Genomic DNA, 13,551 nt, shown 5'->3' on the forward strand with positions numbered 1-13,551 from the left:
GAATAAGGACAAGAAATCTGGGATATGATAATGTGTTCTTATATATATTATAGTAGTATGTATAAGCTTGTCCCAAATGTAGGTTTTAACATAAAAAATTCTATAATGCTTAAATGTTAGTATATGCAAGGGTCTTAAAACTTCAGTAATATAAGGTAACTGATTTTATCAGTATCACCCAAATTGACAAATTCCAGTCTAGTTGATTATAATTATATTTTTTATTTGTGTGCTGAGATTTAAAACTTGCGCATCTAATTTTTATCTAACACTATTTGATATAAAACTGAAAAAAATTAAAGCATTATATCTCTCTTTTACTGACATGACATTGCATTATGTGTTTCCTATGTTCATGTTCATCATTATAAATAAACATGTGAATATCATATCGGAAGTTTGCCTCTGACCTCTCTTTGAGATACGATATTCTTATGATTGGTTCATGACATGTGATAGAAATTTGGGGCCCTTTATCATCATAAGATCTAAATTTATTTATCAAATCATTAAATGATAAAAATTGTTATTGTCATGTATGTTAAGACAATTTTACAAACTGAAGGAAGTGAAATACTTAGAGGAGAGAGGAGATAGTCTTCCTAGGTTGTAGGCTGATAGCAAACGTGGTAAACTAATGCTTCTATAGAGGTCTTTTAGAAAGGTAAGAAATTGTGTGAGACATTGAACCATGTACGACATTGAACTATGCAAGACATTTTAAAGTAATCACTCAGGAAAAGATAAAACTTAAGACCCAAATGGGAGCCGTATTCAAATAATAGAAGATTTTTTCTTTGAGAAGTGAAAGAGACTTTCTCTGTAATGACTCACAAGCAGAACTTGGACCACAAGTGAAGCAACCAGTATCACTGATACACTGTCTTAACACCAAGAAAAGTTGCAGATATCTGAAAATAGAATAGGCTGCTTTCAGAGATAGTAAATGGAAGGGATTTAAAAATCAGACATCAGACAGGAAATAGGATTAAAAGTTTTTTGACATTTATTCATACTTCAAGACTCTGCTGTTCTGTGAAGTTTTAAATTCATAGATTATCTAGAACACATGCTTTAAATAAAAGTGTGTGTTGAGACCAGTGACTGGTAGTATTTTCTTTATTCATATCAACATTAATAAGTTAATAAGGTTGTCACAATGCAGTCATATTACTGAAATTTATTGAGACTAACACTGATGGTTAGAAAAGCCATTCTAAGACAAGGATGGAGAGTAAAATAGAGACAGTTATACAAATGTTTTTTGAAAGGATGACCTTGAAAAGAAACACAGCTATATTCATTTAGATCAACTGAAAAGAGTGGAACCTTTCTTTAATCACATCCTCTCAGCTATTCTACCTTATAAAATTGTTATTATTATCATTATATATAATTTTCTATTATTCTTTCCAAAGTGCAATCGAATAGCACTGTAGCACTGTCCTCCCATTGTTCATCGATTTGCCCGAGTGGGCACCAGTGACGTCTCCAGGTAAAGAGACTTGTTACTGACACTTGTTACTGTGTTTGGTAAACAAATATGTCATGGGTAGCTTGCTAGGCTTTGCCGTGCGGGAGAGATACTCTTGGTAGCTTGCCGGGCTCTCCGAAAGGGGCAGAGGAATCGAACCCAGGTTGCCCAGGCCGACCCACATGCAAAGCAAACGCCCTTCTGCTGTGCTATTGTTCCAGCCTCCTTAATCGAATAGAAGGAAAGATTTTTTCCTTCTTGTTATCAACCCATTCACGTTTTGATATTTCAATGAAGATTGTTTTTAGTAAAAAGCTGTTCATTGAGACATATTATGGGTTCTTAAAATATTAGAAATTTGGGGTATTATAACAAAACAAATATCTGTTGATTCTTATATTTAGAGTTAAATAAATCTAATAGTTCTGAGTTATGTATCAGTATACTCTCTTGAGCTACTATGTTGAAAAAATATGTCTATAAAACATATTTTTATAGAAATAAATAAAAGGTGAATGCAAAAACATCTAAAAAGTAAGGTTGATGCCATTAAATTACAAAAATTAAAAAAAATATCAGACCATCATGATAGTACAGTAGGTAGGGCATTTGCTTTACCTGCAGCTGACTGGGGTTCAATCCGCAGCACCTCATATGACTTCCGGCCGGCCACTCGGAGTGATTCCTGAGTATAGAGCTTGGAGTAGGCTTTGAGCACAGTTGGGTGTGAGCCTCAAATAAAATCCCCAGAAAACTCAATATACCAAGCATTCATATTATCACTGTCATCCTGTTGTTCATTAATTTACTTGAGTGGGTGCCAGTAACGTTTCCATTTATCCCAGCCCTGAGATTTTAGCACCTTTCCTTACTCACATTTCCCAACATTGCCATATTGGAGGCTCTTTCAGGGTCAGAGGAATGAAGCCCGTTGTAGTTACTGTTTTTGACATAATGAATATGCCACGGGTAGCTTGCCAGGCTCTCCAGTGTGGGTGGGGTACTCTCGGTAGCTTGCTGGGCTCTCTGATATATATATATATATATATATATATATATATATGTATATATATATATATATATATATATATATTCCCCCTCTAATACCAAGCATTACTGAGTTGCATCCTTATCTCCCAAATACATGATTTCTTATCCTGGATATTTAAACAGGAGCTATTTTAAGGACCAGAGAGGTCATTGGGCTGGAATTTAGGTTTGGTATGATGGATATCCAGGTTCCACCCTCAGCAACACATGGTCCTTCGAGTATTACTGGGAGAGACCTCCAACCCTTGCACTGAGCTGGGAGTAACCTCCCATATGGCTGGATATAACACTAAACTAAAAACAAAGCAATAGCAATGAAATAGTATTTCAAGAAAGAGAAAAGCCCTTCCTTTTCCTAGGTTGAGTTTTGTAGTTAATTTTCCCCTTGGCATGGGATGGCAGAGGACTAGGGGCAGTGGAAAACTTAAACAATATTCTCTTTTTTTCTGTGTCTAGGCCACATCTGGTAGTGCATAGGGCTTATTCCTGGCTCTCTACTCAGGTGTCACTCCTGATGGGGCTTGAGGATCACATATGATGTCAGAGGATTGTATCTGGAGGAGCCATGTGCTAGACAAGTACTCTAAACCAAGCATTACAAGGCAGTAAATTAAATTAGTCAAAAGCACCATTTAAATTAAGACACATTTGCCAAAATTGTATCACTGTCACTGTCCTCCCGTTGTTCATCAATTTGCTTGAGCGGGCCCAGTAACATTTCCATCTTGAGACTTGTTGTTACTGTGTTTGGCAAATTGAGTATGTCACGGGTAGCTTGCCAGGCTTTGCCGTGTGGGCGAGATACTCTCAGCAGGTTGCTGGGCTCTTCGAGAGGGGTGGAGGAATTGAACCCAACTTGGCTGGGCTGGCTACGTGCAAGGCAAACACCTTACCGCTGTGCTATCGATCCAGCCCCCAAAATTGTATGTTTGATTTAATTTTTTCCTTGTTTTTTTTTTTTGAGGTCACATCCAGTAGTGATCAGGGTTTACTCATGGATCTGTTCTCAGAGATCACTCCTGGTAGTGCACAGGGTTCGGTATCTGGTGTTGGCAATTGAACCCAAAATAGTCTCATGCAAATCAAGCAACTTATGCACTTTATCTCTTCGAGTCCCGCTTTGTCAAATTTTACTATATACTTTTATCTTGTTAAGATTATACTTTAAATAAAATTATAAATAATCTAATTTTCAACATTTTGAAAGGAAAGCCTTTATCATATTAACAATTCTATTTGAAATTAATATTATATGTACAGATTTTGTTGTTTCTATCTATCATAGGTTAATTCAATTTTAGTTTCTCTATTGAGTGTTTTACTATTATTTACACATTTACTTGTACTCCAGAATATCACATTTACTCACTTTATAATAAATTTTATTTAAATTTGACTGTATTCTAGCGCCCTGTCTAGTACTAAAGGTTTTGTTTGTTCCTTATCCCCAGGACATTAAAAATTCACCTCTATGCATCTATTTATGTATTCAGTCACTTAGGCAATATAACTTGTTGAGTGGTACTAAATTTTTATCACTGGATTAGCTTGGGAGAAGAGATGAGTCATTAAGACAGACATATTTCCACTGTATTTTTCACTGTAACAAATACCAAACTATTTAATGGCCATGGTTGTTTCAATGAGTATGCCCTTATGTGAATTTCTTAAGAAGTATGGTCTATACACTGAAAATATATTCACTACTTCTCTCATAATTACACTCTATCATATTTAAAATAGGTATTTTTACACATAGAATTTATAGATATGCATTACCACCTTGAGATAATTTATCTTAATAAATTACCTTAGAAGGGTGGGTCTTTGGGGTTAGTACAATAATTAGGGGGGTTGTTCTGTAAGAGATCCCCTTCACTGCTTATTATTCCCATGCCCTACCTGATTCCTGAGAACAGAGCCAGGAGTAAGACCTGCACACACCACACATAACAACAACAAAAAACACCACCAACAAAACAGTTTGTCTAGAATAGGTAAAGCCTATCAAGAATATTAAGAGTAAGGGAGTACCACAGTAAGCACATCTCTTTGACAGTACATACACACATATAAACAAAATGGTGCATAAAATGTGGGATATTAATTCCCTTCCTAAAGTTCTTTTGAAGACTCTTATATACACGTTCAGGGATGTTTTTATATAGAATCTTTCTCAAAGACCAAGAAAGTAAAAGGCTTAAGACTCAGTTCTTGAATGTCACTGACTCCAGTGTTTGATCTCCAGAACTACATGGTCCCCTCAGAAACTCTGGACATCCCTTGAGCATTCCATGGCTGTCTTAGATGAACTTAGCACTGCAGGACTGGAACAATACTGCATCCCCTAGTCAATCCTATCTTTGAATCATTTGGGAGGGTACTCCACTCTCCAGAAATATATTTTTTAGAACAAAGTGATATATTTTGATATTCCACCATACTATTTACATAAACACACACACACACACACACACACACACACACACACACACTGGCCATTGATCTATTCTGTGCATTTTGTTGTGATGTTTGTGATGTGATCAAGAATACTTCTTGGTAAAGTGAAACGAGTTCTCATTAGGAATGTTGCCTGCTCTGTAAAGAACCTGGGAATATGTATGTTGGTCCCTCTACTATCCAAAATCCATCTAAGCAAAACTGCCATTGGTGGCACACACATTCAGATTCTATCAGAAAATGCAACTTGTATTTAAGAAATTATGGCATTTTTAAGTGATGTTAGGAACTTATATAATTTGGTGCTATTTTTCATTCCAATATATGTCTGAAGTATCCAAGAATAAGTTATCTGTTTTTTAAAATAGCCTAATCTTTCACTTGATCACTTGACATCTCGTTACTCATTGATTTGTTCGAGCAGGCACCAGTAACGACTCCATCTGTCCCTGTCGCATGCTAGTGTAACCCAATGGTATCTGCTCATTCTAGGAACACATAGAGCCTCAAACCAATCGTTCAGGGTCTTGACAAAGACGTCTGACCATCTCATAGGTGGGCAGTAAAGCGATCTTTTGAATCCCGTGGAATCCAGTCAGTATTGGCTCTAGTCCAGTGGTCATCTCCAAATCTCATTACCTGTCCAGCCCATCTGATTTTCAATGCCTTGGCAAATGAGATAGTGTCCCTGATTCTTGATTGTTGACAGAGGTCGGAACTCTGGATTCTTTCTCTCACTTGAGTGAAGCGTGATACTCCCAGCATACCTCTTTTGATTCCTCTTTGGGAGACCCAAATAGTGTTCTCATCCTGTTTGCATAGGGCCCAGGTCTCTGAGGCATATGTTAATGCAGGAAGTACAGTGAGATTGAAGAGATGTGCCCAGATCCAGAGGTTCTTCATCCTCTTAGCTATTTCTTCGATGTGCTTGAGGCATTCCAAGCCACTCCCTTTTTTCTGCGCAACTCAGGTGCCAGGTCATTCTCATGTTGACTTCTCGACCTAGGTACATATAACTGTTGCATTCAGAGAAGTTCATTCCATTGAGAGTGAATGGAACATCAGGAACAAGACCGTTTCTCATAAACATTGTCTTTCTGGGATTCAGCTATAGTCTGACATTTTGACAATCACAGTCGAAGTATGCCAGCATTTGTGCTGCTTGGCTAATATTTGGTGTTATTAGAATGATGTCATCAGCAAAGTGTAAGTGGTGTAGTTGCTGACAGTCTATCTTCATTCCCATTCTTTCCCATTCCAGTGATTTCATGACATTCTCGAGGGTGGCATGGAAGAGTTTTGGTGAAATGATATCACCCTGTCGAACCCCTCTCTTGACATCTATGATCACTTTCTTTAGAATGGTGAGATCCTGGTAGTGCATCCATAATACAGCTCATGGTGGATCCTGATGTTAGAATGCCCTGTTTGGCTAGGGCTTCTATGACCACTTCAGTCTCAACAGAATCAAAGGTCCTCTTTAAATCAACATTAGAGCTGCATTTGAACTCCCAAGAAATCTCAATAAGCTTGGTTATCGTGTGGATATGGTCAATCGTGCTGAATCCTTTTCGGAACACAGCTTGTTCGCATGGTTGTCCTTCATCTAGTGTTCTGGCAATCCTAATCAGTATGACTCGAGTGAACAGCTTGTAGACAACAAACAACAGTCAGATCGGGCGATAGTTGCCAATGTTGTGGATGTCTCCTTTCTTGTACAGTAGTACAGTCCTGCAGGTTTTCCATTGGGATGGAAACTTGTATTCAGACAGGTAGCATGTGAAGAGCTGAGCCAGCGTATTTATGAGTACTGGCAGCAGGTTCTTTGGGTGTTTGGGTCTGACCCTGTCTGGGCCGGGTGCTGTTTGCTTCTTTACCAATGAAATGGCGTGTCACATTTCAGAAGGGAGAATGTTAGGAATGACATATTCATCCTGCGGAATTTGGTAGTGGGCAGGTAGATGTGGCTATTGAAGAGATCTGAGTAGAAGTCATGGATAATCTTCTCCATTGCCCTTCTGGAAGATGTGGTAGATTCATCAGGACATCAGAGGGCAGTCATCTTGGTCTTGTAGTTGGCGAAGGACAGGCAGGCATTGTGAATGCTCTTCCCATCTTCTGCCGCATCTGCCAGCACTGCTGCTCTTCTCTCTTTGAGGTCTTCCTTTATCACTTCTTTGCACTGCTTTGTGAGCTCAGATGTTCCCTTGTGGTTGCCTGAGGCTTGCGCCAAGCCACATTGGAGAAGCACTTAAGAGATTTCGAAGACAGGCATCTTTTTGCGACTATCTCTCTCTCGATGTTCCTCACACAATCATGGAGGTGCTGAACCAGTTGATGGAATTCTTCGTCAATGTCATCAATGATGGCATCTTCCCATATTGCCACAATAGTGCCAAAGAGCTCCCAGTTGGTGGTCATTCTGGGAATTCTCTTCTTAAACTTTGCATCCATTTCTCCCCACTTCTTGAAGTAGAGTTTTGCATGAAGGAGATGGTAGTCTGGTCCTGGTTGGAATTTTGGAACAACAGCGACATTAGTCAGGCAAAACCATTGATTGAATATGACGTGGTCAATTTTGTTGTGGAACCATCCACCGGGAGACTCCCATGTCCAACGTTTAGATTCGGCCTTCTGGAACTGTGAGTTACATGGATGGTCCTGGTAGACATGATAAACTCAGGTAGTCTCTCACCCTGTTTGTTCCATTCTAGGCTATGGGTTCTGATGTGGAGTTCTTCGACTGAACTTCTCAGTCCTATCTTGGCATTAAAATCACCGACAATGATCTTCTAGAAGATGTGGTCTCCTTTACAGAACTTCTCCAGCTCCACATAGAACTTCTCAATTTCTCCTTCATCATAATTGGATGTTGGTGCATAGACAACAAAGATAGAAACTGCCGACAGTGAGCCACATCTATTTAAGTGTAATTGCCTGATTCGGATTGTTAGGCATTTGAATTGTTAGACTCTTGGCCAAGTTCATGTTGATAAGGACACCGACATCACTGATGTCTCTTTTGTTGCATATTCCAAGGAACAGTTCTTCTCCAGTGTCAAAAATGGCATGATGTGATTGATGCCTTCTCGTCTCGGTCAGACCAATGATGTCATACCCAGTCTTTCGCGCTTGTACCATCAGGTCCTTGATCAATGCATCTGATGCCAGTGTATGTGCATTGAAGGTACAGATAGTCAATTTTGTTTTTCTTCGTTTTGGCAGCTTAGTTTGGCCTTGAGATTTTATCAGCCTCTCCTTCCTCGTCCTTCTTAACTCTGCCATATTGGTGGCTCTTTCAGGGTCAGGGAAATGAGACCCATTGTATTTACTGGTTTTGACATATCCAATATACCACAGATAGCTTGCCAGGCTCTGCTGTGTGGGTAGGATATTCTCAGTAGCTTGCCAGGCTCTCTGAGAGGGATACAGGCATTTAGGGCAGCCTCTAATCGCCCTTGCAGGTGTTCCCATGGTTCAAACCATATTTAAACCCCATCAAATATGGTGCAGTGAATTAGCCCCGTAAATGGATGGCGCTGGAGCATCGGGCCCATACCCAGCCATCACTGGCAGTCGGTGATGCATGAGAGGGAGACCGGAGCACCTCGAGTATGAGGCCTGCCCCAGAAAACCCCCTCAGAAGCTACTTTGCAACAAGTAGGAGGGCTGCTGCTGTGAACCTTGAAGCCTAGGGCGTGGGCCCTGGTGGAGCCACGCAGGAGCAGATCTTGGTGGTGGTAGCAAATATTCAAATGAGAAAGTCTAATCTTTGAAATCACAAATTTAATTCTCATTCAGTTTAAAATGAATCCTATAAAAGTAAAACCCTGAATATATTGATCCATAAATTTGTAGGATTTGACATAAGAAAGTTCTTCTTACGTTTACTGTCACCATAACTATTATAGTACTTTGTTGATTTGTTCATTCTGGGCTGATCTGAGAAATGGATACTCCTTAGATCCACTGATATAATGTGTTTAATGTTGGTCATTTTTGTAAAGGACAATGAAATTGGAACAGAGTACTCTTACTCAAGGATAGAGTAAGTCCATAACAAGAGTCAAAGGCATGTTGTAGCTTAATTCATCATGATAGATATACTAAGTGTTCAAACAGAAAGTTTAAATAAAGATGTAACTATAAAATTTAGAAGGAAAAGACATTAAATATAACCCTGATGTATCTGACAATGAAAAAATAGGTTAAAAATTTGGAGCAATAAAATGGAGAGAATAAATTATAATGAATAAGTTATAGTTAAGAAAATTACTAGAAAAATTTTAATAGAGTGAAATCATAATACTGAATTTAAATATAATGTGGTAAACCTTTTATTATATACTGGATTTTACAAAAAAATATAGGACTTTGAAAAGCTTTCGATGACTTGGATGGCATCCATGTACATTTTGAATTAACTTCTTATCTCTCCTCTCTAATTTTCTCAGAGCCTACATTGTATAACTTTGCAGCTGAATGCCACAAAGGCAATTAAAATTCAACAATTTTTTAAGAAGAAACTTGGGTTATTTGGTCTGAAGAAAAAATATTTGATTTCTTTTAATCATATAATAGGAGCCAACCTGCATGTATTTCCTCATATAATACATGGAAATATGTGAATTTTCTTAGAAGAAATATTTTAATCCCATGCCAAATGTTTTTTCAGATGCCAACTATGTGGTATTTTTAAAAGAGGGTATAATGTGTTCCATGAAATAGTATTTCAGTATACTTTCATTTCCTGTGAAATAATTAATTTTTTAAATTAATATAGTGAATCTGGTTTTTGTTCAAGATAATAATGTTTTGGTGATTACTTTCTAGTTAACTGTTCAAGTTAATTTAAAATTAAGGTTACCAATATTGAAGTCAAATTCCATCACTTAAGATATGAGTAAATTAATTTTCATATTTTAAATTATTTCTTCAAATAAATGTTTAAAAATTTAATTGAACCATTATATTTTCTTAAAATGCTTATTTAAGCACTAATTTACAGTGCTGTTAATAGTAGGATTTCAGGCATACGGTGTTTACACTTCACAACATCAGTGTCATGTGCCTCCACCAATGTCTCCTTCCAACTATCACTAACACCACACCATTCCCCTAGTATGTAGGCCATCTATCACAGTCTGTTGCTATTGGTCCTTTGTTATTCCCTTAGTATGTTTCTTTATATCCTACCTATTAAAAACCATTCTGTATATCTTTGTCCTTCATATCCTCTTTAAATTTTATAAAAGAAGCTAAAGTTGGGGGAGGGTGAGAAAGGGGGGGTATACTGGGGATATTGGTGGTGGGAAATGTGCACTGGAGAAAGGATGGGTGTTTGATTATTGTGTGATTGTAACCATCTTATAACTATCTCATGGTGATTCAATAAAATTAAAAAAAAAGAAGCTAAAGTTACCAAAGTTATACCAATTCAATAGCTCCAGAAGACAAGTTTGGAAAGTCAATTATAATAAAAATAGGTATTTTAATGATTAAGGTTATTTATAAGTTCACAAAATACTTACGAAACATAGTTAAAATACTATTGAAATTTTATATGGAGCGATATAGACTCCTGAATAGGCAAACAACCCAAGGAAAAATAAAGACTGAACGACTTTCTTTTCTCAACCCTAAATTGACTACTAAGGAATATTAATCAAGATTGTGTGAAACTAGAATAAAGAAAGATTCTTAGGCGACCAGAATAGTTCAGAAACAAATCTTCAGGTATCTGGGCAGTTAATCTTCCAAAATGGAGCAAAGAGTATGGAGTGGAACAAGAAAGCCTTTTCAACAAATGGTGCTAGGAAAAATGGTCAGTCATATGAGAAAAATGAACTCGGGCTCTTATTTCACACTTGCTCAAAGTCAATTAAAATAGATTAAATACTTTGATATAAGACTTTAATCCATAAATTATACCGAGGAAAACATAGGCAGAACCATTTTTTGTAGCATTGAATCTAGACATATCTTTAACAATTCCATGCCATTGACCAAGGAGAGACAAGAGCAAATTGACTTACATCAAATTTAGAAGCTTCTGAACTGCAGAAGAAACTATGATCAGAATGAAAAGAAGTAAATTTTTCATTTACTTCTGAAGAAAATATTTTCCCAGAACTTATCTGACAAGGAAAAAATACCCAAGAAAAAATACCCAATATAAAGCAATTGTAAAATTTAATATGAAAAATAAACCCCATCCAAAAAATGAAGAGAGGAGATGAATAGTAACATCATCAAGAAATATATGCATACAGATGATAAAAATAGGTCTATGAAAAAACAATTTGCATCACTGATCATCAGGGAAATGCAAACCAAAACAATGAAACTTCATCTCATACCAGTGAAACTGACACACATAAACAAGAGCACAAACAACCAGGATTGTTATGGATATGGGAAAAAAGAAACCCTTATCCACTGTAGGATGGAACACTACCTGGTTCAGTTGGTTTGAAAAAAATAATGTGACCACATCTCAAAAACTAAGAACAGAGCTTTGTTATGACTCAGTAATTCAATTTCTTGGCATCTACTCCCCAAACCCTCCCAACTTAGGACAAGCATTTACACTCCCATAGGCATTGCAGCACTATTTACAACAGCTGAAATCTGGAAACAACACAAATTTCAATGAGCAGATTTTTGGATAAAGAAACTTCTCATATATATATATATATACATACATATATATATATATATATACATATATATATATATATGAATAAGCCTGGAGTGATAGCACAGCGGGTAAGGTGTATAAAATTCAGCTATAAGAAAAGTCAAAATTATGAAATTTGCCATCATGAGAATAGAATTAGAGGGTATCATGCTGAGTAAAGTCAGTCATAAGGAGAGAGACAGACAATGAATGACCTTCCTCATATGTGGTCTATAAAAAAATCATTGCCAGGAAATAGCAAATGGTCCAAAGGAGAAGAAACTGTGAATCGGTCTATAGAACTCAGCTTACCATTTGAGATAATGGTGCAGAGGAATAGACACTAAGGGGGTGAGGGATCAGATGTGTGTAGTATCTGAATATTATACTTAAGAACCCTATTATTGGCAATATTATAGATCACTTAACTAAAATAAAATTTAAAAACTCAAATAAAATCAGGCAATGGCATAAGTAGAGGAAGTCAGATGGGAAAGGATAAATACTGGATGATCTCACTCATCAGTGGCATAAGTGAACAGAAGGCACAAGGGGACTGAAGACCGAAATAATGGCAAAAATGGCATCCATTGGACCTATAGTACAGAATTAAGAGTACCAAGTAAAGAGGTGGGGGAAAATAAAGAGGTAGATCAGAGATAATATAAGGACATTGGTTGACGGTCTTAGACACCTTGGTAATGGTGTACAGAGAAACCATAAGCATCATCACTATTGTTAACAGGAACAAAACTATAATAACTACATTTTTAAATGAATTTGCTAATAGGATGTAGTGGGATGGGAGAGGATCTTGATATATGGTTGAGGGATGCTGATACAGTGTTGGAACACTGTATGCCTGAAGCTCTATTATTTACTGCCTTGAAAATCATGATGCCTAAATGAAAAAAAAATGTTTTTAAATAAAATACACACAGTGACTTAAATAAAAAGAAAACTAAATAAGATAACTAGACTGCATTTATGTTAGTGTTTGTGGATATTTACACATATTTTGAAGTAGAAAGAAATGAAACAAAATTCATGTCACTAGTCAGTAGCTTATAAAAATAAAGTCTTTTCAGAGCCATTCATTCTCCTTTTTTATAAATTTTAGTTTGGGGATGGAAGGGTGCCCCAAACAGCAGTGCTCAGTGAACCCACAGGTTAATTTCTATGATAACCAGGCAACCTAGTTAGACTGGTCAACTCTGGGCTCCATGATGCAAAACTACATGGGTCCATTGGTGGTGGCAGTCACCGGAGCCATCCTAATGTTGCTTGTGAACCTCCAGGGTTGCATGCAGTTGTACTCAAGGTCTTGCAATTCAAGGTTTCAAACTTGGATCCTTATGCATGCACAGTATGCGTCCTAATCTCTGAGGAATCTTCTTGACCTCATTTGCACTCTTTGAAACACAAGCCTTGCATTCTTGGTGATAAATAATTCAGAATAATGAAAAATACACTTTCTTGAGTAATAAAGTACACAACACGATTGAAGTTAATGAGATGGTTAAAGGCATAAGAAAAATACTTGGAAATATTCAGTGGCTCCTTGAAAACTACTTGTTTTCTTCGTATTTTGTGATAAAATAGCTACCTTCTTATTTAAAAGATGATAGCATTTAGACAATGCCAATTATTATCCTAAAGGGATTCAAGAGTGGTTATGAAATATATCAATAGAAAATGGCTTTGAGGAACCTATTATTTAGTCTTAAGCTTGAAAGTAAAGAACTGACAGGATGAAAGCTATTCCTAGGAGATTGTATTTGAGGAAATTATTTTGTATGTCAATCTCTTATGCTAAAAGCAAACCTGAGCTCAAGAAGAAAACAATGTTTACAGAACTAATGCAAACTGAATATAAATCACATTGTGT

The sequence above is a fragment of the Sorex fumeus genome, unplaced genomic scaffold, assembly GCF_029834395.1.
Source record: "Sorex fumeus unplaced genomic scaffold, SorFum_2.1 ptg000024l, whole genome shotgun sequence".
Classification (NCBI taxonomy): domain Eukaryota; kingdom Metazoa; phylum Chordata; class Mammalia; order Eulipotyphla; family Soricidae; genus Sorex; species Sorex fumeus.